General features: G+C 42.6%; 1 protein-coding gene and 1 pseudogene across 2 annotated transcripts in view; one reads left to right on the plus strand and one right to left on the minus strand.

Moving 5' to 3' along the window:
* The window catches only part of CACNB2 (calcium voltage-gated channel auxiliary subunit beta 2), a 441112-nt gene that overhangs the window by 400224 nt on the left and 13860 nt on the right, over positions 1-27028 (minus strand). The window lies entirely within an intron of this gene.
* On the plus strand, positions 9376-9953 carry LOC102987689 (signal peptidase complex catalytic subunit SEC11C-like; annotated as a pseudogene).

Here is a 27028-nt window from a genome sequence, read left to right on the forward strand (position 1 = left end):
ATGAGCAGGAATTTGAGGTGTTGTCCACCTGCGAACGGAACGGACGGGAGATTTAATCTAGTGCCACTGACAGCAGCCCTGTTATCTGGGACGACTCCCCTGCCACTCATCCTCGGACGATTCTTCTCCCTGTGTAGACTCTGCCTCATGCCATGCTTACATCACCTGTGATTTCAGCAAAGCTGGAGTAATGTGTCTTGTCGCTCCATTCCCGTTCCATTTCTGTGTTGGCAAAATACAATATCACTCTCCTGCATCCAGAATACGCAGAAGGCAAATGAGGCTACTAGGTTGCTAAACTACAGTCTTATATGGCCTCGGAGCTCTCCCTTGCATAAATACACGCTGATACGCTAACTCAGAAGCCAAGAAAAGACACTATAAATAGCCCGGGTTCCAGCCAGCAGAGGAAGCGGACCCCGTAGTCATGCCAACTTGTGCATACAAGCATAAGGATGGGACCTTCAGGACGCGTCTTTTCTTAGAGCCGCATCTATACCCAAGGAGTATACCGTGGAGAGCATCATCTTTGCCAACCATGAGCTAAAGGGGTTTTTTATGAAATTAATGCAAGTCAGAGAAAGGTAAAATCCCCAAATGAGACTCCTGGAGGGGAAATGCAGTTTGGATGACTCGTCTGAATGCAAAGAGTTTTAAAGTCCTTCTTTGCTGTTCAAGTACCTTTTAAACATATGTGTGCATATGTTCATTAATAAGAGCAAGAAAATAACCAGTATCCAAGAAGGCATCGGGCAAACATGTGAGCCCCAGACTCAAACACAAACGCCTCAACTCAAGTACTCGGAAGAAATTCCTGAGTTCTGTCTTGAAAAACCTACTGATGTGAGCTTCACTTCGTCCAAAGATGTCAAAAAATTGAAGGAAAGGAGATAAATAGGCATGGCTGATCAGGGCACGTTCTAGATCGCAAAAGAGCATATATGACCCCAAACACCAAAGTTCCATTCAACAAGAGCGAGCAGGTGTGTTAGAGACTAAATGGAAAGGAGGAGGTGGTGGAGACGGGGTGCAGGGGGCAAGGGCCGTGGGAAGAAAGACCGGCGAGGCCAGTTCTCCGCAGATGAGTGGATCCGACCACCACCACGCACCCCACCCCTTTGACCCAGAGGCACGGAGGACCCTTCTTAATGGTTGTCAGATAACTAGCCATTTCCTACAACAATTTACAAGGTAGCAAGGGCTACTGTCCTGGCTCTTTATGAGCTTTCTCACTGCAGACCTCACAGTAAGATCATCCTGTTTTCTGACATTCTGCTAAAAGGAGGTGAGAAAATTAAAATCCCTGGCATTTATTTCCTGGTAATTACATTGCAATGGAAATGTTGGTAGTTATTCAATTGGTAGAAACCCATTCGAAAGCAAAGCCTAGAAAATTATCATCTGTTTCCGTGCACGTCTCTACTAGAACACATAGATGCCAGAAGGTCTCTGTCTCTCTCTTTAAACAGGTAGAGTGAAGAGCTCGACACTGCTCTATATTTTGGTCACTTCCTCGGCCCCTTCCCTGCAGGGTTTGGTAGTTGAAACCCCCAAGTACCCCCCCTGGGATCCATTACCGGCCACTTCCCTTTGGATCAAAGGTTCTCAGAGTTTCAAATAGACTTGATAACGGTGGCTCCTTCTAAGTCCCTATCCCCACGGCAACACCAAGGCTAGTCCTCACCAACTTCGGAAACAGAATGCACTACAAGCAGAAAGGCTGATTCAGATTTCTCACCTGAATTTCTGCTAGCCCTTCCATAGGAAGGATCTATGCACCCTCACCCCCAATATTCTCACCTTCAGCCAAAGATGCTTCTATCATCCCTGCTAAATTAAACAAGAAAAGGGGGAAAGACCCCTCCACCCCCATCAAAATCTTTGTGTGTGTGTGTGTGTGTGACCTTATCGTACCCTGCTGAAATAAATAAGAGTAACATGAATTGAAAAAGAAGAGATTCTCTTGGTCAAGCGGATCCTTGAGGACGTGACCCCTGTCTGATGAATCCCTGTGACTTTCAGGGTCTGGCGTATATTTAAATGATGACAGGCATGTACCAAAAAGATATTTAATGAATGTTTCCTGAACGAGAATGAATCTGAGACGTTTCATTACTACTTAAGCTCTAACAAAGACTCATAAGGTATGCTTAATGCTCAAAGTACCATGTGAAATGGTTTAAAAATCACTATGAAGACCACTGACAGCAAGTATCACACATACACACCAAGAATCGTGTGCCCTGGCTTTATGACAAAGATCAAGCCCTCAATCCCTATAGACTTACTACTGAAAGAGAGAACAAATACAGCAAAGTCACATCCTCTCCACGATTTCCAAATTCAGCGCTGCGTCCTCCACAACAGCCACTGAACAAAGGAGAGGGAGGAGGAGGAGGAGTCTGTGTCCCCCTGGGAATCTGAGACGGGCGATGAGGTACCAACCACATCCTGCCATCACTCTCATAGCTTCTGTCCCCCCAGGATGGTCGCCTTGCCCTGTTAGATGGGAGTTTAGCTTCAAAATACACACACTATGACTCCGAAATACAAGCCAGCTACTTTCTGTATACCGGATGAATTCAGTGCTATACATACATTCTGTATCTTACAGGGGATTTGTAGGACTCTAAAGGATACTTCTGCTTCTGTACTTTCCTCTTCACCAAATGTCTTTACAACCTAAATCCCAGGTACAGGGAGACTGCGATGTGAGTGGAACAGTTTTCCCCAGTCACTGCCTGAAACAGAGGGCATATCCCCCACCCACCTCTATCCCCTTCCTCACTGGCATTTTTATCAAGCTCTGGAATTCTCTACCCCTAACCAAAATCCCCACTCAGCTGCTCCCTATTTTCCCCTCACTTTCTCTCTGTCCCCTGAAACTCTGGGCTGAAACGGACAGATTTCCCCACATCCCTCACCTGTTAAACTGAAGCGTGCCCAGCCTTCTCTGAGTTAATGCTGCTCCTACCAGACCCCCTCTATCACAGCCCCCCGCAAACGGAGAAGGTACTTCCAGACCATCTGTCTCCAGCCCTCTAAATTCTAATTCTTTCATCTGGCAGTCTATCTGTCCACCATTTCCGTCAACCCACCTTTCTACACCTGCCTGCCACGAATTCTTAGTGTTCCCTGAACACCAGGTAAAAAGATTCCTCACTACTCTACAGACATCGTGCTTCTCCTTCTGCCACCTCTGTGTCTCCCTGGTCCCTCCTCCTAGAATGCCTCTCCTTCCCACTGTTGGAGGATCACATCTAACTTCTCCTGCACTCCTTTTGTGATTCCCTGGTAGGAACACAATCTTCAAAAAAAAGAACACCATCTTCCAACACTCGAGTCCTGAAGCACATTCTCTGTTTCCCTGTTTAAGACACTTCTGCTCTCTTCTATTAAGCACACTCTGTGCATATTTTAGCTCCTATGGAAAACTCTAAGCTTCCTGGGATCAGAGACCCAATCAGGCAGCGTCCTCTGTTGGGTATTGGGTGCGGTAGGTCCTTGTCAATCCGCCTCACAATCACTGAGGCTTTTCCTTTCCTTACCCTGCTTGTACGAAGCCAAATATGCAGACACTCATGTAATAATACGAGGAAACATTATGTGGTCATGAATCGAAGTCCACAATTTTCCTTGGCACACGAGGAATGACTCTGATGAAGACAAAAAATGTGTCCCCATCTCTAATGTGCTGAACTCAGAATTCAATCCAATCTCAATGCTCTAAAAGGGTCTGCTGCAAGTACAACAGCAAGAACTCACTCCCCACTCTAAGTTTCTACTGGAAAAGCACACACCGTGCTTGCTTTCTACTGGACACCACAAGAATTGGTGGGTGGGGGACACGTTTTCAATTTAAAAAACAAGAAGACTGGAGCCCCCAGTCCCCTGGCAGTGGCTCCGCATATGTATGGACGTGTGTGTGTGTGTGTGTGTGCGTGTGTGTGTGTGTCTAGAGAGAGAGAGATTTCCAAAGACTTAGCAAATAGGAACCTTAACTTGAACAAAATGAACGCTCCTCCTAAAACTTTTGGTACTGAAAGTTGATTTAACATTTCAATCATTCTCATTTTTTCTTCATACATAATAGCTTTACTCTGACCTATTCCTTTGACTTGCATCCACCTTGCTCATTTAAATAGGCAACAAAGTCAACCGGTAGAGGGTAAGGTGACCAAGGATGTGTTCAAGGGGATAGATCTTTCCGTTCAAGTCTCTGCCTACTTCCCTGAGGCCTTCAGTCAAAGGAGACCCCTCATGACCACACTGGCACCGATGTGGAAACTGACAGCAGCAACTGACCTTCTCAAACATGTACTGCAGGCAGCACAATGCAAAGGCTGATACTGATCTACATAATTACATTGCGTTTAATATTAAGAGTTGTGGAAAACCCAAAGAGTCTATAGATTTATTTAAAAGGATTTAAAAACAAGACCTCATTGGGAGATAAATGCTCATCAGCCAGATAAGAAAATTTTTTTAAATTTTTATCAACATATAGCTGATTTACAATGTTGGGTTAGTTTCAGGTGTACAGCAAAGTGATTCACTTATATATATATATTTTTTTCTTTGTTTACAATCTCTTCCATTACAGGTTATTACAAGATATTGAGTAGAGTTCCCCGTGCTATACAGTAGGTCCTTGTTGATTATCTATTTTATATATAATAGCGTGTATATGTTAATCCCAACCTCCTAATTGATCTCTCCCCCCATTTCCCTTTGGTAACCATAAGTTTGTTTTCTGTGTCAGTGAGTCTTCTATTTCTGTTTTGTAAATAAGTTCATTTGTACCATTTTTTTTTTTTAGATTCCACATATGAGTGATATCATATGATACTGTCTTTGTCTGGCTCACTTCACTTAGTATGATCCTCTCTAGGTCCATCCATGTTGCTGCATATGTATCGATCTCCGGATGAAGATGGTTAATAGAGCATGTTTAAGGGTTATTTTATTGATATATCATATATTAATATTTTATTTATAAATAATTGTATGACACTGATGCTCTAACACTCTTCATTTTGATCTGTGTTCCTAAATTTGTTTTTTAAGTCTTGAAATCCAAGTGAAAAGTCTCAATTCTCTAAGATGAATTTGTTTTTTTAAACATTTGTATTAGTCCAAGGGAAAAACAATCTAAAGCCTGTGCTCAACGAATCCAAATTCTATTGAAATCTGGATGAACGTTAGAAAGAACAGCCACCTGGCTCACATACTCACTGTGGTGCCTGAATCAAGGAAAACAATAGAGAAAATCTCAAGTCAGAAATCCAAGCGTCTCAAAGCTCCACGTTCAAAGGTGCTAAATTTTTATTCTCTCAGATAATGGCCAAATTAAACAAAGACAAGGCACCTTTTCAAAGCATTTAGAAGATAACTATTATAGAACAGAGTCTCCATTCAGTAGCTAATATAGAATAGTCTCTTTTTCACTTTCTATAACTTTCTATTACTAAATTTGTACTAATCAAATTTAGTACAAATTTACTCATTTCATAGAGGCCATTCCAGACTCAGCAGCTTCGCTTTCTGCTGGAAAACTACCCTGAGCTTTCTAATTTGCAAGGATGTCTGCGGCACTTGATGGAAATGTAAAATCCAAACATTTGAAAGTCTCAGTGAATTGCTAAGCATCTTAAAATCCTACAAAAATGTAACAAGACACAGCCCGACCGGGGGATACAAAACATCTGAACATCCACAAGACATACCATGTCCTTGCTTTTCGTGTAAGAAAACATGTCATGGAAAACATGTTCGACAGTTGGAAGCATGTCTCCCGTATTCAGAAACCTCAGTGACTCATCACCTACCTCCAAATTCAAAGGCAGAAAACACTAAACCACAAACTTGCTTTTTTAAGGACTCCTAACCCACCTCCGAAAGTCAAAATCAAACCTAAAGTTCCTATGGCCTACAGCTCTTAAGAAACCTTTCTTAACATGTTCCAGACTCCTTCCATCACAAATACATCTTTCACCTGTGGGTATCCTGTAAAGATATGTACACTGACCTAAAATAAGCCGCCCACCTGAATCTGTTATTAGCACCTTTCAAGCCAATATTCATACATTCACCCTGTACCAGCGAGGGAGGGTGCTAATGTAAATCAGAGTATTTGATGAATTACCTTTCCTTCATCTCCATCAGCTTTTCCATTTCTCGAAACAGCTTCATAAGATAGGCCTTATCATTCTTCCCATTTGAAAAGAGACTGAAACTCACAAAGGTTAAGTTACTTGCCTAAAGTCAGAGAACTAGAGAGTATGGACTTGCATTCGGTCAGTCCGATTCCAGAGTCTGTGCTCGAAATGGCGAGGTGATCCTGCCACTAAATGACTGAAATAAACACGCTAGTCTTAACACTTGTTGATTAAGACACACGTCGAAGGTAAAGTAACATAGGTGTAGGCTTTTAGCAGCGAATACTCGTGACACTAAGATGAAAACAGAACCCAACAACCAAGAGAGCCTGGTGTGGTGTGGTGAGTACCGGAGTTAAACCCTGCCTCTGCCCTTTGCTAGCTCTGGGACCTTGGGCCAAATTTCTCTGAACTTGTATTTCCATACCTTCAGAAGAGACTGTATAGTTGGAAAGAAATGGTGTATGAAAACATGCCTGGGCAACTAGAAAGCCCAATGGGAATGGAACCTACGGGGAAGGGTGAAATCCAAGACAGGAGAACAGCATTTTCGATCAGCTACTCAGATGGGAGGGCTAGCTTTTCACACCTCGAAAGATGTTGGTTATGTAATTCCCCGAGAGAGTAGCTCTTTTAACCTTCCACCTTGCTCCATCCTTCTTCTGGATCTGTGCCTCCAGCGAGGCTCCGTTACTTCATGGGGAAGACAGAGAGCGCGATAAAGGACCCATGTCTCTGAGATGTCTGCTTTCCCGAAGCGGCACTCGTACGAGCATCGTGGGTAACAGAAGTCCACTCTTTCCACTGATAACTGGCTTGACCTGCACTCCATTTTGACTTCTTCTGATAGCAACCCACACCCTCCTTCCTTGGTCTGTCCTTCCCCCACTCTAACCACACCATCTGCCCACCCTTGACACACACATTTTAGCCAAACTGGTCCACCATACTACTTCATCCTTGTCCACAGAGACCGGTCCAAAAGGTGGTACGTGAACTAAAGCAGGTCAATTAAGAGTCCTTCTCGGTGGTTCTTTGAAATGGAATTAGAAAAGGGGAACAGGAAGCAACAGCCTTTTATTCGTTATCAAAGATGGCAGGAAGGGAGCCTGGGGCTTCCAATTGCTCTGTCCCGGCCTACATGGTGAAATCTGGTCTGTGGTAGGAGAGACTCCAACACCTAGGCAGGAGACACAGTCCTACCAGCAACTCATCATTTCTAATAACATCCAGGCCTTTGACAGTTACGAGTGGAAACAAATTCCCTTTTGCTAATGTGAGTTTCAGGTGGGATTCTGACATTCACAACCAAAAAATCCTTACTACAGAGACTGAGAACAAGAACAACAGTTTTCTCTGGATGGGTGCCGCGGGTACTTTTAATGACAAAGCCAATGCTAACACACACTGTGTTGAACACGTCACAAATTGGCAAATGAACCCTTCCTTTCCACTGAATTAAGATCCCAAGCAAAAGTTATGATTACTCCTTAAAAAAAAATACAATCTCAATCTTAATATCTTAATTTGCCCCAACTAGTAAGATTCTCAAACATCGCATTAAATTCCCTTAAGGTGTCTAGTCTTGTGGTAAAACCTGACAATACTATACTCAAGCTAAAACCAAAAAAAAATCAAGAACACAACTTCTTGGTTTCTAAAACCAGCCAAACTCTCTCCTCTGCCTTGAGCACATTAGCGCCACTCAAATTTTATTAAGACCATAATAATTAGATTTAGCCAGTCCTCTGGTCCCCACATGGGCTTTTTCAACACACATACACCAACACACATAACGCACACATACACCACTGAAACATTCTCATTTTACACTGGTAACTGGAGTGGTTTTATAACAAAGACTAAGATTTGATACTTTCAAAATTATAGGGGCAGCACACATGCTCATGAACACATATTTCTAGACACATAAATGTACATACATATTTCCAGGAAGATATCTTTTCTCAGACTCACTCATTCCCACTAGGAATCCACCTGCTTCTAGATGGGAGAAAGCATAGTACGGTTGGAAGAGGGCTTGAGGGGTTCCAATGATTTCTTCTTGCACCTACAGGTGGGGTATGGTGTTTTCCTGAGCCCCCCCTAGGAACCTGAGAGCTCACAGGTCTAAAGGCTTCATTCATCCTCTGAAGTGGACCTCAGCTCTTTTCGCCACCATCCTAAACCCGTTCACTCTTCCCCTGGTAACAGCTCTTGGATATTCCCCTGGAAGTCGCCACTTTTCTCCCGCCTTGTCCACGTGCCTTATATGGAGTTGACTTTTCTCCCTCCCTCCTTAGCCTCCCGAGTGAGCATACGGCCTGGGTCTGGCCCATCAGTGGATCAGAGACCACAGCCTGAGCTCTTCATCCACGGCTGCACAATCACTGAGTCACAGTCAATGAGGGGCAACGGAACAGGACCTTGGAAGGATGGAAGCCTGAGGCTGTCGGGCACCGTCTTGCCACCTCCTAGAGCTGAGGATGAAGCACACATGGGGGAGAGGAGAGACGAGAGATGGAGAGAAACCAGGCGCCCAAGGACAGAGGTGCCATTCCAGTCACTGACGCCTGGGCCTGAAAGTTCAATGAGCCCCAAACCTCCTTTTTGCTTAAGCCAGCCTGGGTCCTGTGTGCAGGCTCCTGCCACTGAGGATTCTAACTGATGTCCCTTCCAGAAAGAAGGATCTTCCCGAAGATTAACCCAGGGAAACTGGAGGGGAGATGTGAACAAAGGGGAAGAACGGGTCCATAAGTACAAATGAAGACCCAGGAAACAAATGCTGTGATCCAAGAAGTAAAATTTTCCAATACAGGAGTCAGTCTGCACTACCTTGTATAAAATATCCACCTTATAAAATACAAGCATTTGGTCAAAAGTCTAAAATCGATTGAGTAAAGTCCTCCAAACTGAAGTTGAACTCAATCAGAGGACTTTATTCAGAGGGCGATACTGTCACCGTATCTTTTATCACGAATTCTCCACATGTTATCTTAAAATGTAAATAGATCTGGGTCGTGGAATCACAGGCAATCTTTCTTTTCTGAATTATTTTTAAGTGAGCATATATGAATTTTATATTCAGAGAAAACCACCTGCATTTAATCAGAAAACAAGGACGATGAAGTCCGTTGGGTGGGGGTCTAGCCGGTGCCCCGCAGCTGTCTGTGACGCCCGGAGCCCGCGGGCTGCCTCGGCCCCCAGGGAGCCCGGCATGGTGCGCATGGGCACCGTGGGGTCACATCTCCCCGCGTCCGGCTTGGACATCTTTGGGGATCTGGGGGAGATGAACAAGCGCCAGCTCTATTACCAGGTGTTAAACTTCGCCATGATTGCGTCTTCCGCGCTCATGATCTGGAAAGGCCTGATCGTCCTCGCCGGCAGCCAGAGTCCCATCGTGGTGGAGATCAGTGACAGCACGGGCCAGCCTTTCGCAGGGGCCACCTTCTGTTCCTAACACATTCCCTGGAACACCCGATGAGAGCTGCGGAAATCGTTGTTTTTAAAGTCGAAAGACGAGACATTCCGATAGCTCACAGAGTTATCAAAGTTCATGAAGAAGATAATGGAGACATCAAATTTCTGACCAGGGGAGATAATAATGAAGTTGGGGATAGAGGCTAGTACAAAGAAGGCCAGAGCTGGCTCGAAAAGAGGGACATGTTGGGGAGAGCCAGAGGGTTTTTACCATAGGTTGGTATGGTCACCATAATAACGAACGACCGTCCAAAATTCAGGTGTGCTCTTTTGGTTGTAATGGGTGCATACGTGTTACTAAAACGTGAAGCCTAAAATGAAAGGCAGTTCCTGGGACCAGACTGAAATAAATCCTGTTGAAAAAGAGAAAAGCTCACGTATTTGAAATGTTCCTCTTTCTGTATAAAAGGAAACAATGTGGAGACGTTTTTGTCTTGTTCGAATAAATGATTCATCAGTGAAAATAAACAAAAAACAAGACTGCTAACAACAGATATTTTCAGCAGGTTTTAAAAAATGCTGAACATTTTATTATTTATTTAATATATCGTATAAGATCCTTTATAAGTATTTAGATTGTATTTATCAATTACATTGTATTTTTAATACAATATAATAAATACAATTTATAAATTGCATCTATAAATTACAGTATTATAAACATATAAATATTATGTTTGTATTATGATTTATTTGAAGCATAAAACAAGGATGATGATAGCAGATGTCTGAAGTGGAATCACCTGGTAAACATGTAGACGTCCTCATGCAAAACAGGACAGATTTTTTCTAACACAGGTCACATTTATCAAACAAAAAGAGCCAGTTTTTTTTTAAAAAAATTACCACCAATGACCCAGTATTATCACTCCTGAATTTCCTTGAGATTCTATGCTATTCCAGTTATTATTGGTGTAATAAGGTTATTTAGGCTAATCTGGGTGCCCAATCACCATTTATCATGTATACTTAAGATGCAGATTCTGAATGAACTAAACAGAAGAAAACCGTTGTTTTTAAAAATCACTTGGCTGTGAATAGACTGTGGAAAGGTAACAAGTCTCCAGATTAAGTAGGTTTTATCAGGTCTTTGCAGGGAAACCCAAGCCCTGGTCAAATTATCACCACTGGCCTATGTAAAGGTGCCACAGTTAAAAATCATTCTCCAGGTGCTTACATTTGGGGAAAATAATACGTTTGCTTTTCAAACCGGATTTCTATGGTCCAGCTAATTTTCCACTAAATCACCTAGGCCAATCTTCCACGGTAACACAGCACCTGAAGAAGAAAGCATGTCGATAAAAAAAACTGGAAGCTTGTATTCAATGTCTGAGTAAAATGGGGAAAACTGAACGGACAAAATGGATCTTTTAGCTCCTGAGGCAGAGAATGAAAAAAATGGCAGTGAAAAGTGATTGATGGATTCTAAATATAGCTTCGGGGAAAAAAAAAAAAAAAAGAAGGGGAGATTCAAATCTAGACTAAGATATCACCCAGAAATCACATTTTTGCTGAATGAAGGCCCTTTGATGTAAAATGCTTTGCTCAAAATCAATTTCTGGGGAAAAAAAAATCACACTGTCTGTTGATGAAAAACTCTCCTAGTAGCTGATTTATTCAGCAGCCGTGCCTTCCGCCTGATTACCAGCCTCCTGAGCTGCCTTTGACAAAGGAAGTAAAAAACAGGCAAACAACAACAATTAAAAAAAAAAATCCAGCTCCAGGGAATACGGAATGTCTGCATGATTTTTTCTTAGATGTGGAGGCATCACAAATGGTTCTCCCAGAACTTCCACACCAAGGGGGCTTAGAACAAACACTGCTTGGAACAGGTGGTGGTGGGGGGACCTGGGGGAGAAGCCTCATTTGCTTGGCTAAGCAAGGTAGATTTGCACTCAGGTCCTTTGATATGACACCTGGCTTAAAGCTGCAATCACTTAGTGAATGTTTTGTCTTCCCTCGGAGTATAGATGTGTTTGCGACCAAGCTGAATGCCTTCTTCCCCTACCAGTTCTGTATTATTATCCTTCGCAGAGGACCTGAGAGTTCTAGTAACTTTACCAGGTCACAGAGGTACTGAGTAGCAGAGCCTCAGCGAGAATAAACATATCAGTATTATATCTGTATTTGTATTTTATGATTTATTTGAAGCATAAAACAAGGATGATGATAGCAGATGTCTGAAGTGGAATCACCTGGTAAACATGTAGACGTCCTCATGCAAAACAGGACATATTTTTTCTAATACAGGTCACATTTATCAAACAAAAAGAGCTGGTTTTTTAAAAAAAAAAAAATTACTACCAATGACCCAGTATTATCACTCCTGAACTTCCTTCAGATTCTACGCTACTGCAGTTATTATTGGTATAATAAGGTTATTGAGGCTAATCTGTTCCACAGTCAGCTTGCACAGTCAACGCAAGCATTTCTGAAATGAGCTGCAGGGTTGAGTAGCCAGTGAGAAAGAAGACACCGGGTGTGCCCCCCAGTCTCTGGCAAACCCCTCTCCCACCAACCCCAATCTGTTCCATTGTTTCCTTAGCGAACGATTCTAGGCAACTTTCCCTTTAAAAACAGGATGGGGGTGGGGTAAGAGGGGATTGGGGAGGCCTGGCCTCAGGGCTCTAGAAACGTTCCGGTTTTAGTCGCAGTAATTGGGAAGGAAAATGGGAAGCCACTGGGACCCAGAAGTTTGAGAGAGAATTCAAAGCACTTCCCAGCTCTGTTCATTTCTTTCCTTCTCTCTGCCACTCTGCGGAGGTCTGGGGACCCTCAACGCTTTTTCCCTCCTCTTTCCCACTGGGGACTAGACCTCTTCGGGCAAAAGAACTGGTGCACAAATAACTAACCTCAAAGTAAGAAAGTGTACATGATTTCCTAAACACACATCCAGGAAGAGGTATGTTTGGAGATTAAAATAAAGGAACTCCTAAAGAGATGTGCTTATCAATTAATTCAGATTTGAACTGCTTTGATTTTTTACGATCGATCACTGCTAACTTACAACAGAAATACTTATGACCTAAATAATAATGTTAGATCATATATATTATCCCGAAAGTCATACATAGAAGGAAATGTGTACACATTTATACATATATATGTACATATATAGTCATGTATTATGGATATAAGCTCAACTCCTATTTAGAGCCCGCTTTTTAAACTATACAACTTTCTCAAGAGATCATTTTTGACACGAAACCTAAAACAAAACACATTTCTGACCCAGAAACCTACAACTCTTCAAACCACAGAAATGTAAACATCCACGGTCAACCTAACATCAGTTTGAAGGTAAGTAAGAAGGCGTATGGCATTTGTTAATATCCATCTTGCCCCTTAAAATGCCCCACACGTACAGAGAGAGCTAAGAGAGAAAACCCTTATTTGGTGCTTGTTGAGATGGAGTAGGTTCTGAACAGTTTATGCAGAACCGATGGATGTGAAGAAGGTATTGGAAAGATGTGGAAATGGCTCCTCTGGGACAGAAGCGGTCCTGGCGGGAAAAGCCAGATGACCCACAGGTGTACTCCAGGGGGCACACGGGGCAGGGATGCTGTTCCTCCATAGACCTGTTCGGCCTCATCTCCCACCCACCAGTCACGGCAGATGGAACGTGCCATTTTTCTGCCCTTTTTCCTGCCTTGACACAGGACGAGCTTTCTCAGCCTGGCGCATCCTTCCCAGTTTCTCCCCCCAGAACATTTCTCCCCACCTTTCAACACCCAGCTCAAACCAGACCTCCTCTGTGACATGTCCTCCACTTCCCATGATAGAATTCATCAGTTCCTCGCCCCCCCCGCCCACCGCCCCATGCACCCAACACATTTTGCAAGCACCTCTATTACCAAACTCCTAACAGTGGACTTTAAAGCACTCACACATTTAATAAAATGCTTTAATATTTTAACCTAGGCACCTTGTTATTTTATTGAGATATAATCGACACATCACATTGGATCCATTCTAGGGGTACAACATAATGATTCGACGCATGTATATGTCGTGAAGTGATCACCACAGTAAGTCTGGTTAACATCTACCACCACATAAAGTTACAATTTTGTTTTCTTCGTGATGAGGATGTGTAAGACTTAACTGTCAGCGGCTTTCAAATATACACGACGGTATATTGTGAATGACAGTCACCATGCTGTACGTTACATCCCTAGGACTCAGTGATCTTAAAACTGGAAAGAACCTGGTTATTTTATTCTCTGCCTGGCCCAGTGGCTGGCAAAGACATGCCACACGTTGGTGAATAACTGAATCAATGAACGAACAAGCAGCTTTGGGTAAATGAGGGCCAGGAAAGAGAACTTAGTACAAATAAAGTCTAGCAGAGTCAGGAAGTACAGATACATCAGTACCTGGTCTGCTTTCCATGTAGTTTTCATAAACAACCAAAAGTTAGTCAGAGACATCACTTCGTAAGAAAGTGTCGATACCTTCAAAACCTTGAATCCCGAGTTGCTCCTCTGCTGTGAATAATAAAAAAGACTAAACACGGGTGTGTGGTCCTGAAACGACTGTGTTTTGAAAATCAGGCTACATACCATCTTCTCCTTTTTTTTTAAGCATTAAAATACAGTTTATTATATTTGTATGACATATCACATCTTCAGGGTGCTGACGCTTCCTGTATTAACTGCGATCGAGAGCAACTGTGGAAAAGGCTAGTAAAACTGTTTTGACCTGTTTTATGGGAATATTGTAAACAGCTCCCCCAAAGACCATTAGCATGCAGAGCTGTCTAACAGACCCTAAGCAATTCTTCTTCCAAAAGAGGGTAATTAGATAGGGCAAAGGGCAGTGTCTCTCGGTAACCAAACAACCTAATTTTCTCAAATGACTGCTCTCCCCGCAAACAAATGGCCTGAGGCAGAGGGAGAATGGCCGATTCTCAACATCTACGAGCTATAACTGCTTCTACTCCAGGGGAAACGGCTGTGAGCGTCAGCACTGCTTGAAAAGGGTTTGCACACATGCACTGAAAAAGCTACAACGTGACGTTAAGAGAAGCAGCTGTCTGGGGCTATGACCCCTCTAACCTTCGTCAGCTTGAGGAGGAGGAGGAAAACCTCTTTCTATTGTGCTGGCATGTGGTTTTATTTTATCTACTGGAAAACTCTTAACAGATTAAAAACAATGCAAAACCCTAAAAAGGTTGCCAGTAGAAAACATCAGCCTCTGCCTCTAGCCGTGCTCTGTCGGGTCCTTCAGCCCAGAAACCTCTCTGGAGAGGCAGGCAGGCAGGCCGGCCACGGCTATGGAACCTCTGAGAGCACGACATTGCTCGTTTTCTGTGTGCCGGTGGGGCGGGTGTTCACCGAGCACCCCCTCTGAGCCTCACCCTGGGGTCCTCGTCTCTCTCACAAGAGCTCCTGCACTTCACTTTACCTCGTGCCCGGCCCACTGCCACCCACCCTACGTCTTCCTCTTGCCACTAGCTATTTTGGAATGGCTCAAACCTACAGAAAAATGTAAAGACAGGTACAGTTCGTAATACCTGCATAAACCAAAACAACAAAGAGGTGCCACCTCACGTCGGTCACAATGGCCATCGTTAAAGAGTCTACAAATAACAGATGCTGGAGAGGGTGTAGAGCAAAAGGAGCCCTCCTACACTGCTGGTGGGAATGGAAATTGGTGCAGCCACTATGGAGAGTAAAAAACTAAAAACAGAGCTACCATATGATCCAGCAATCCCACTCCCGGGCATACATCCAGACGAAACTGTAATTCGAAAGATCCATGCACCCCTTTGCTCGTAGCAGCACTGTTCACAGTAGCCAAGATATGGAGACAACCTAACTGTCCGTGACAGGTGAATGGATAAAGAGGTGGTAGAGATATACAATGGAATATTACTCAGCCATAAAAAAGAACGAAATCATGCCGTTTGCAGCCACATGGATGGACCTAGAGATGATCATACTAAGTGAAGTAAGTCAGAGGAAGACAAATACCATATGTTATCACTTATATGTGGAATCTGAAGCATGTCACAAATCAACACACCTATGAGACAGAAACAGACTCACAGACATAGAGAACAGACCTGTGGTCGCCAAGGGGGAGGGAGGGTCGGGGAGGGATGGACTGGGAGTTTGGGATTAGCAGATGCAAACTAGTGTATAGAGAGACTGGATAAACAACAAGGTCCTACTGTAGAGCACAGGGAACTACATTCAATATCCTGTGATAAACCATAATGGAAAAGGATATGAAAAAGAATATATATGTATAACTGAATCACTCTGCTGTGCAGCAGAAGTTAAACACAACATTGTAAATCAACTATACTTCAATAAAATTAAAAAAAAAAAAAAAAACCACCTGCATAACCTCCACTCAGATTTCCTAACTGTGAACACCTCCTTCTCTTCATATGTGCTCAATACTAAAGAGGTGACCCTCCCGAGTCTTTGATGGTGCTGGACCCTGAGGCCACCTCGGCCCTTGGGACTCACTCCTATGTCCAGCTCTAGCAGAGTCTTGGCTCGGTGGCTGGACCCCATGCCTTACACCAAGAGTCAATAGTCACAGTCACTGCCTTTGGCCCAATGACCCAGAACCGCCATGCCACTTTCTCCCAGATTTTTAGTATCATCACTATTGTCTCAAGTTTCTCATTGTCCAACAAACACCTAGACATTCCCAAGAGGACACCAATTTGACATAACAAATACTATGTACTTTTTAAGTGTATGAACTTGAGCAAATTATTAATCTTTGTAGGCCTCAACTCATCATCTCTTAAATGGGGATACTAATGGTGTCCACCTCAGTGAGTTGTGCTAATGACGAAATAAAGTGCTTATCAGAGTGGCTGGCACATTGTCAGCATTCAGTAAATGTTACCGATCACTATCATCTTTACTCAAGTAGTTTCTTTGACACCAGTTGCTTTTCCAATTAGCCAACCCATCAGTGCATTCTTGCAAACCTTTCCCCGCCCCAGGCCGTTGCATCACAACCCATCATGGCACGGAGGCGTCTGGGATCCGGTGGCCTCCTGAGGCAGGAGATAGCTGAGCCCCAGGCTGAGTAGCTGCAACCAGTCTCTTGTTGACACTTGGAGATAAAGAAACCGCAGGGGGCAGAGCCCTGTTTGAGTAAAAGATAAGGCGACCACATTTTTCTCATTCTCATGGTCAAGGAGACCTCCCAGACCACACGTGCACAGCAAAGTTCCTCAGGGGTCAGAGAAGGGAAGAGGTGCCAGCCCATAATATGTCCTGCCAACCTCCCAGAAACCCTTGCACTGGAATCCATCTTGGCTGAAAGATGCATGTGCTAATCGGGTAGGGCCCTGAGTCAGAACAAATATGGGCATGAATGAGATAACTGGCCAAAGGGAACTCGGAAAGCTGCCCCCATATAAGCCATCTCAGCCACCCCTATTGGGCTGGAGTCTGCCTGTGTGTTCTTCCACACGTACTTCGCTTCCAGTAAACACTTTATCTGCTTCACAATCTCTGTCTCTTTGCTGAATTCTTTCTGCAAAGAAGACAAGGTCCTGCTTCAAGCCACCACGCCCCACGGCCCCCCAAGATCACTCCTTTGTTCCCAACTTCATCTCCCATCCATCTCTCCATACGCCCCGGTTCCAGGCACATGGGTACTTACCATCCCAGAAACACACTGCATACTTATATTTTAAGTTTCAAATTATTAATTAAAAATTTCAATTTTAAATTAAGTTGTTACATTTAAATGGGAATTTTAAATTGAAAACTATTTGGGGGATAAATGCTTAGATGCTATCTCTCCTTACCATTCAGATTAAAACGTCACTTCCTCAGGGCTCACACAGGACTTTCTTCTGTTCTTCTACTATAGTATATACTTCAAGTTCAGGAATGGTCATTCATAAGTCAGTAAGTCAGGCCTTGGTTTACTACTTCCCTAGTAGCCACTAGCTACCTAATTTTTTTTCTTTATGATACATTCTCATCCCTTGATCCCTTTCAGGTAATAGTGCTTAATCATTAGTGAGCATTAGAATCCCTTGTGAACTGTTTCCAAAATGCACACGTCTAGCCGTTGATCCTAACAACACACTTGACTGTGAAGCCTTTAATAGAGATTTCTAGTCTGGACTCCTTAAACACAGCCTGCTTCCTAAAGGAACATCACTTGAAATAAGACCTTGAAAAGAGTACTGTTCTTCTGTATAAGCCTCACCTTGGCGAACCAGTAAGCATCCTCAAATAAATCAGCAAGAGACAACCTATGATCTTTGATTTTTTTTTCCCCCACAAGCAACTAACACATAGCAGGGCATTCTGACCCACCATGTGGTTTTTCTCCTTGCTGCAGCTCTCCTCGTAATTGTCAGAGAGAAAGATTAAGTGAGGATGTTATTTCCTCATTCTTCTTGCTATTAAACGTCTATAAGCTTGAAGTCATAACTGCAAGAACGCAACGGACAATAATTCACTGCGAGAAATTCAAGTACAAAAATTATTTCAAAACAGTAGCTCCAATCTTGACACATATGATTTAGGCATAAAATTACATTTTAAAATACAGCTCTGTTTTTAAATATGAGAGGAAAAGGGGTAAAAGAAACACTTAGAAGCCACAGAATACATACTCACACACACACATATGCATAAATGTCTGCTGTCCTGAAGCTGAGTGCAAAGAAAACAGTTACGGTAGATGTGCAACAGTTCACAAGCATTTTACTCACATGCTAAAGTGAGAAGCAGATTCTGGATTATGCTGGTAAGTTTAACGTTTAAAAGCCTTTTAAATGTTTTGCAAACCTCTGACATGTCCCTAGGTATAAGTGATCAAGGCCTTAGGAAGAGATTTTATACTTTGAAGAAACGGAATATTCTAAATAAAAGATCATATGATAAAGAAAATCAAAGTGGGTTCATAATTGAGATATTAGTTTAATGGGCTGATTACAAAAATACATGGCTGTTTCATTTCTACCTGGATCACTGACATACGTGAGGGAAATGCACCTTTTCATTCTTTTCATACTCTAGTAAAAGATGTTTTTCTGTTAATTTTGGGGTCAGTGCTTCTTAGTGTAAGTCTATCATCATGTTAAACACTTAAGGTATAAGGAAACAAATTATATATGATGCTAATTATACAAGAGTGACCACCTGTTATGGGTTAGAGTACGCACCTGCCAAATTCATATGTTGACGTCCTAAGCCCCAGTACCTCAGAATATGACTTTATTTGGATATAGGGTCTTTATAGAGGTACCTAAATTAAAATGAGGTCATTAGCATGGACCCTAATCTGATATGACTGGTTTCCTTATAAAAAGGGGAATTGCAGACAAACACACAACAGGGAGAAGACCATGTGAACGTGAAGATAGCCACCTACAAGCCAAGGAAAGAGGCCTGGGACAGATCTTTCCTTCCCTGCCAGTACCTTGATCTCAGAGTTTTAGCCTCCAGAACAGGTGACAATAAATTTCTATTGTTTGGGACTTCCCTGGTGGTGCGCTGCCAATACAGGGGACGTGGGTTCAAACCCTGGTCCGGGAAGATCTCACATGCCACGGAGCAACTAAGCCCGTGAGCCACAACTACTGAGCCCGCGTCTGCAACTACTGAAGCCCACGCACCTAGAGCCCACGCTCCGCAACAAGAGAAGCCACCGCAATGAGAAGCCCGCGTACGGCAACGAAGAGTAGCCCCCGCTCGCCGCAACTAGAGGAAGCCCGCGTGCAGCAACGAAGACCCAACGCAGCCAAAGATGAATGAGTGAATGAACGAATAAATAAAAATTTAAAAATAAATAAATAAATAAATCTCCGTTGTTTAAGCCGCCCGGTTTTCAGTACTTTGTTACAACAGCTCTAGCAAACGAGTACACCATCTACGTTATTTTTCTTTCAAATGAAAAGTTTGCTTGTTTTGGTTGGCGGGGGTTGCTTTAGAGAAGCGGTTGGACATTTTCCAGTTTTCAGATATAGCACCTGGGCCAAAGAGAAGTGGACAAATCCTTCCATGGGAGTGAGACATCTGAATGGGAGTAAACTTCAAGGTCACACCTACATGAAAAAGAGGACCCCTGGCTCCGAGAAAATAGCACTTTCTAGGAGAGAAGAACTGGTGAGGTCACAGTGCCCAGACACTCAGGATGGAGAGGAGAAAGCAGAGTCTAGGCCACGTGTCCTTGTCAGAAAGTCCAAACAGTCAAGCTGTCCCCTGGGCTCTCCTGTCACCAGGTGTCACGTACAAGAAGGCACGGAAGCTGGTACTTTTCTACGTGTATCAAGGACATAAGGAAATACGAAGGGAAATTTAAAGCCCTAAGCCAAGATAAGTCTCTTAAAACTCGAGGACTATTTTCCAGGAATGACACAGATGGTGAGATGATAGCAAGGGACTTCCTGAAGAACTTTATATTTTCTCCCAGTTATGAGTCAACAGAAGACTCTAGAGAAGTTTTCCCCTCCCACAGCGACCATCTTCCTGGTTGTTTTTTTTTCCCCCCTCCTTTACTCTCAAACTCTAAAATAAGCAGAGGGTGACCACCCTCTGATCAATGACAAAGGTGGGGTAGTCCTAAAGTCTCTCATTTACCAAGCACCTACTACATGCCAGGCACTGGGCTAAACGTTTTAAGGACACCATCTTGAATACCTGCAACCCTCCTAAAAGTTCTCCATCAGGATACCCGTCGTGTACATGCGGAACAGAGTCGTTGGTCCCCTTTCTCCCCTTTATTCTTGTCTATCTTCCCTCGGAGTGGAGAAGGAATCTTGAACATAACACAGCGAAGTCACACTAGCTAATATAACATTTATCAGAAGCAAGGCATGGTTTCAAATCAGGGTTTCTCAAGCACATCACTGTTGACATCCCGGTTGGAGAATTCTTTGCTGGGGGGCTGTCCTGTGCGTTTAGCAGCATGCCTGGCCTCCACCCACTGGATAAACGCCAGTAGCATTCCTCCTCCAGCTGTTACAACCAGCAACATCTCCAGATATTGCCAGATGTCCTTGGGGGACAAAACTGCCCCCAGTTGAGAACCACTATTCTAAATGTTTTACAAATAAACTCATAAAAACTCTAAAAAAAAATAATAATAATAAGCAGAGGGTGAAAGGAAGCATCATGATAAGATCTGGAGCAGGGGTGGGAGAAACCGTTCCTTTTCTCCACATCAGGGCTTTGCAGTAAAGACACATGCTTGGTCATGAGTGTGGAAAAATGAGGAGATGGGAAAACTTGTTGAACTACTGCAAATATGTCTGAGACATCAGCCACACTCTCAAAAAGGACTTCTTTAGCATCTGATAATCATCAGGCATGAAGATTCCCAGAAACAAATTAATAGAGAACAAAGAGAAGCTGACGATATTTACATCTATGAAAGACAGAATAGGAAAGAGGGAACTATTCCGTGGTTGGATCAGCCTACTATCTTGGGTATGATGCCTGTGAAGACCTGAGACACGTGAACAGTTAACCTGGAGGGAAGTAACTGACCTTCACTTCAGCACGACTCGGAAAAGTTCCTGGAAGTTCACTGTTTAACGGAACCCCATTTTCTTAGCCATCCTAATTACTCCATATTAGATCACCTGTACATTTTCAATTAATTTAGTGGGGCTAGTTCAGCTAGGACTCTGCATGGATTGGCCAAGCAGAAGATGAAGAATAATGGAAGAAAATGGGGCATAAGTGGAAAGTATATTATAATTTGAAATATATCTGAGAGTCTAAAAAACTAAAAACACCTACAGAAAAGATTCTGGGTTGTAAAGTGATATTTTTTTATCTCAGTGGAAAAAAGGTAGGCAAAGATAAAAAAAAATGCATCAATCTTGTGCTTCCCTGGTGGCGCAGTGGTTGAGGGTCCGCCTGCCGATAGAGGGGACGCGGGTTCGCGCCCCGGTCCGGGAGGATCCCACGTGCCGCGGAGCGGCTGGGCCCGTGAGCCGTGGCCGCTGAGCCTGCGCGTCCGGAGCCTGTGCTCCGCAACGGGAGAGGCCACAGCGGTGAGAGGCCCGCGTACCGCAAAAAAAAATAATAAAAATAAAAAAAAATAAAAAGCATCAATCTCCAAAATTATTTTAATAATGAGGAAACCTAATCAAAACTAGTTTACAGGGTAGGCGTTCCAAATACATGAAAACAATCTGAAAATGAGGAAGGTTGGTATATAACCATGCCCTTGTTCTCCTACAAAAATTATGTTGAAAAAGACATGTTAAATCTCATGATATGGTGAAGTACAAAATAAAACTTTAAAAAAATACTTTGTAAAGTACTTATGTCAACTGAAAGAAAAAAGTAAAACATTCTCAGTAACATAAAGGCCTACACCATGGAAAGAACAATGGACTTTTTGAAGAGCTCGATATTTTTATACTGATATATTTAAGAAGAGTTCTTCAGAGGACTCAGAACAGATTCTGCCATTCACAAAATCTAAATGAATGCATAATAAGATAGAAAGACATTTACAGGAAATCACAGTGGCAATAAATCTACTGCATTATTATTTATAGTTGTGTTTGTGACGAACACAGCCTAACACGGCAACAAGCCAGTATTTAAGGGCTGAAAGATTTATCCAACCTTAAACATATCAGTCTATGCAGGCCTGGAGTCTGTAATCATTATCACAGTTTAATCTGTCTTTTGCAAAACAAAACTAAAAAATAGACTGGGTGTCTCTGTGATTAATCATTTGTATTTAAAGCCAATCTGAACGAAGAAAAGGTCCAGAAAAGCAGCCCCAAGAACACGGTACTGGAAAGCAATGGAATGTGTTTAGAATACCATGTTCTGAAAAGTGTCGTGCAACCTTCTGTTAAATATTTGGTTCATTCCGTTCTGTCACTCCGATTTGTATCCTGGAGGCCCTTAGACGCGACAGGATTACTTCCTGACAATCGCAACATAAATTGGTGAGCGAAACCCCGGATCAGCTGCAAAGTTCTTCCCCGCGAATCCCACCAAAATAATGGTGCTTGCAAAGTCCAAGAAGAGTTGTTGATTTCTAAGGCTCAACTTTCGGCACAAAGGACTCCAGCTGGTACCACTGGGTGACCTATAAAAATTATCAGTGGAGACAGTTGGTGAGTCCTGGCTTCACTCAGCAGAGCATAGAAGAGAGCTCAGATCACGGGGTACCCTGAACACTGAATGAAAGCTGCCAGGCTGTGGCATCATCGAAATAAAGCAAACTGGCAGTCATCCCCTTAGCATTTGGTGTTCATCTTAGGAACACTGCCAGGTACATAAACGTAGCCAGGGAGAACACATCCTTAAGAAAATGAAGAAATTTTAAAAAGAGAGAGAAGAGGAGAGGAGGATCTAAGAGAGAAGTAATAGGACTGAAGAGCAGTTACTAACATTGCCCTCACCGCACCCCACAAGCTGCTTTAACTTTGATGACCAGCTCTTCCTTGCAGATGCACATAGTTTCCCTGACCTTGGCAGAATCAAAGAATTTATACAGTGAGCAGTTCTTGCACAATCTCCTGAAAAGAACAGCACAAATGTCCTATCCTTCAATGCCAGGTGGGCCTTGCTACTACCCCTAGCCTCCTGTTTTCTTCCAGTAAATTAATTTACTTGCTTAGGTACTGGTGCGAAAATAAACATCTAGTTCACCTCTTCTCTCTCCTTCTCCATGTCCGACAACGAATCTCGGGGATTTTTTTCCCCCTTTCTTTGGATGAAGTTGGGGGAAAAGAGCTAAATTCTATGAAAACTGAATTACCTTCATCAACTAGAAATTTATGCCGGGCATGAAATGCAAAGGATTTTAAGAACTGTAGCCTTTCCAGGTTTATTATTATGAGAAATGAAGTTCTCTTATTGATAGATCTGTTCACAGCACGGAGCCAAAGACTACAAAGAATTTATACTACAATCAAAGACAGTCTGGATATCTTTATGTCTTAATAATAAATCCAAGACAACCACAGCTTGATGTATTAAATACCTTTTAGGACATGAACAATTTGAACAAGAATCTTCATTAATTCTAATTACGGTGCCTATAAGTCATGTTTAACACTTTCCACCCCGCAATAAATTAAAATTAAAGTGCCTATTTACAAAGGGCACTATTTACAAGCCTATGTACAAGCCCTAATGAACCAAAAAATCATTTCTAAAGGGGTCTGACGTTAAACCCAGGTGCTGTATATACATGTCTAACTTTACCCAGATTCACGGGCCAACATCAGCGTCAGTCAAACCTCGAAACCAACCAGTGTGACACTGCAGGTGATGCAGACCTGAGTTCGCTTCCAAGTTTATTTAAAAAAAAAGAAAAAAAGGACTTTCACAATTCTAAAAAGTTTGTGTTTCTCTGACTTTCACGGGAGAAAGGAAAAAATAAACACTCTTCCGATTATACTTCTCTACTTCTCAGGACCAATAGCAATGACAGAGTCTGCTAAAATGGTGACACCAACTGGGAATCTGAGCAACTTCTGACGAAAGAAGTAAAGAACGGATACTTACTGTTTTCTTTTTAAAATCACCGATGCTAGGGAAAACTGTCAGCGCTAGAGACATCCTCACCTTCCTACAAGGAAGGAAGTTAAAAGAATAACTCTGTGTTTGTCCTAAAAACACTGGTAGGAGTCTTTCTCCAAGTCTTTCTTAGCTGAAAGAACTAAACATGTGAAATTGATTTTCATTTATTCATGGCATTTGTTACAAAGGAGTGCAGCATAACCCAGGACAGCGAGGATCTAGTCAGCCCCCTGGATTCAAATTCCGACTCCAACTTTACTTGTTGTGTGACTGTGGACAAGCTACTGCTCTGTGTCTTAATGGTCTCATCTGTAAAATGGAGCCACAGACAGAAGATACAGCAAATAACCATAACAGTCAATAACCGTTATTGTTACTTCCTCTGCCATGGTCTCCTTCTTATTCAGGTTTTAACTAATGCTCTAAATAGGTAATAATATTTATAAGTAAGAATAACACACTCTTAAATAGTATTAACTAGGTAGCGGGTACCATTCTAAGCAATTTACAAGTTTTAACTCATGTAATCCTCACGACCAACTTTTGAGGTGCCCACTATTTCGCAGATGATGACGCTGAGATGGAGGTACAGAGAGATTACGTCACTTGTCCAAGAGCCAACTAATAAATAAACGGCAGAGGCAGAAATACAGACTCAGGTAAACTGGCTTCAGCGTCCAGGCTCTTATCACTATGCTGCTTCGGGAAGAAAAACCTTTGAAATAAATCTCCTAACATCATAATTTACATAAAAAAGAACTATGGAAACTCTAAGTTCAGTATATAGTGAACCTATATCGCGTCTAGGTGACATTTTAAGCGCAACACAAAGGAACGAGGCTTCAAAAGCAAACAGATAAACCACAATGAACTTTCTTTCTAATTTATTTATGCTCCTCCTTGCAGTTTCCAAAAATAAGTTCTGTCTTTGAAGCATCTGACATACAAGGCGAGCTAGGCTGTGACTTCGCAACAACCTTACGTAGAGTAGAACCAACAGCGACCTGGTTTCCCACCGTCCATCCGCGGGAAGCCCACGAATGTCTGCCACACGCAGCCAACAATCCCTGTGGACAGTGGCCCTGGCGCAGCACTTACTGATCAGGACTCAGCCCCTCGCCTGAGCTCCAGTATGGAAACCACGTCCTGGGGGAAATTAACCAAGCTCATGAGGGGAGGCCTCCTCTCACCCCCATCTTTGAAATATCAGACTTCAAGTAGGCCGATGATGTGAAGCAGAAGATGGGTTATTTGCTTATAGCTTACAGTGATCTGGTCAACTACCAAAATGGAGCCTCGATCCAGAATACAAAAGTTCTTTTGCAGCAGCTGTCGTCCTGCTTGAGGGCCTAAAGCAGAAACATGTCTATAAGCAATCTTTCCTTAAGACTAATGAATCTTCTGAAAGAATTAGTTAGAGCGACACAAACACGTGATGGCCAGAAATACACAGCTAAAAGTTTGGAAAAAAAATAAAACCATGCCTTTTACCTTCTTACTTGTAGCCTTCACTCATGCTCACGTTCTAATGGATTCAGTACGTTCCAGCATATTCCAACCTATAGTTATAATTTTCCAACAAATAGCCATAGGCCAAATTACCATGACTAATGGGCTATTTACCATTAGTAAATTTACCATTAGAGAGTAATCAAATACTTTCATATCATAAGATCTTCCAGAGGCTAAATTTACATATATATTATATACTTTATATAACATATATACAATTATAAATACATATATTATATATCACACAATGCTCCCTAGATCCAGCCACAGGTAAACTGTAGCTTAGTTATCAGGGAAAGGGATATTAATACCACAATAAGTTATGACTACACCGTCATAAGAACGACTGAAATGAAAAACCATCGGCAATACCAAGTGTGGGCAAAGCTATGAAACAACTAAAACTGTTCTCCACTGCTTGAGGGAGTAAAAACTAGTTCACCACTTTGGAAAAGTGTTCTGCAGTGTTTACTTGACTTGAACACACGACCCAGCATTCCACTCTATTCACTGAACAAAAAATGCATTCATATGTAGACCACAGGTAGATACAAGAATGCATGTCACAGCCTGGCTCTCAATGAACCCAACTGGAAACAACTCAATGTCTAGCAACAGTAGGGGGATAAATCAGCTGTTGTCTGTTCACCCAATGGAAGGCTGTCCAGCAAAGAAAATGAACCAGTTACTGAAACGTACAACATAGATGAATATAACAATGGTAAGGTTGAGTGAAAGAATTCAGATATAAAATGATTCCATTTCTATAAAATCTGCATCACAGGCCAAGTGAATTTATGGTCTCAGAAGTAGGGATAGTGGTTGGTTACCTTTAGTGAGAAAGGACGGAGTAATGATTGGCAAGGGTCAAAGGGGGCACCTCGGGTGCTGGTAATACCTATTTCTTGACCTGGCTGTTGGTTATATAGGAGTGTTTACTTTGTGCAATCTCATCAGACTGAACACTTTATAATTTGTGTATCTTTCAGCATATATGTTATATATCAATAAGAATGTTTATTTGTTTATTTTATTTTATTTTATTTTATTTTATTTTAGACCATGTCACACAGCTTGTGGGATCTTAGTTCCCCAACCAGGGACTGAACCCTGGCCTTTGGCAGTTAAAGTGTGGAGTCCTAACCACTGGACCACCAGGGAATTCCCAAGAATATTTTACAAGTTAAAAAAAATTGGGTCTACTTCCAAGCCCAGTTGTGTACATATCTGTATTAGTTTACCAGGGCTGCCATAACAGAACAACAGAAATATATTTTCTCACAGTCTGGAGGCTTGAAGTCCAAGGCCATGGTGCTGGCAGGGTTGGTTCCTGGTGAGACCTCTCTCCTTGGCTTGGGGCCAGCTACCTCCCCCCCCCCC

This window comes from Physeter macrocephalus, chromosome 11 (assembly GCF_002837175.3).
Source record: "Physeter macrocephalus isolate SW-GA chromosome 11, ASM283717v5, whole genome shotgun sequence".
Taxonomy (NCBI): Eukaryota; Metazoa; Chordata; class Mammalia; order Artiodactyla; family Physeteridae; genus Physeter; species Physeter macrocephalus.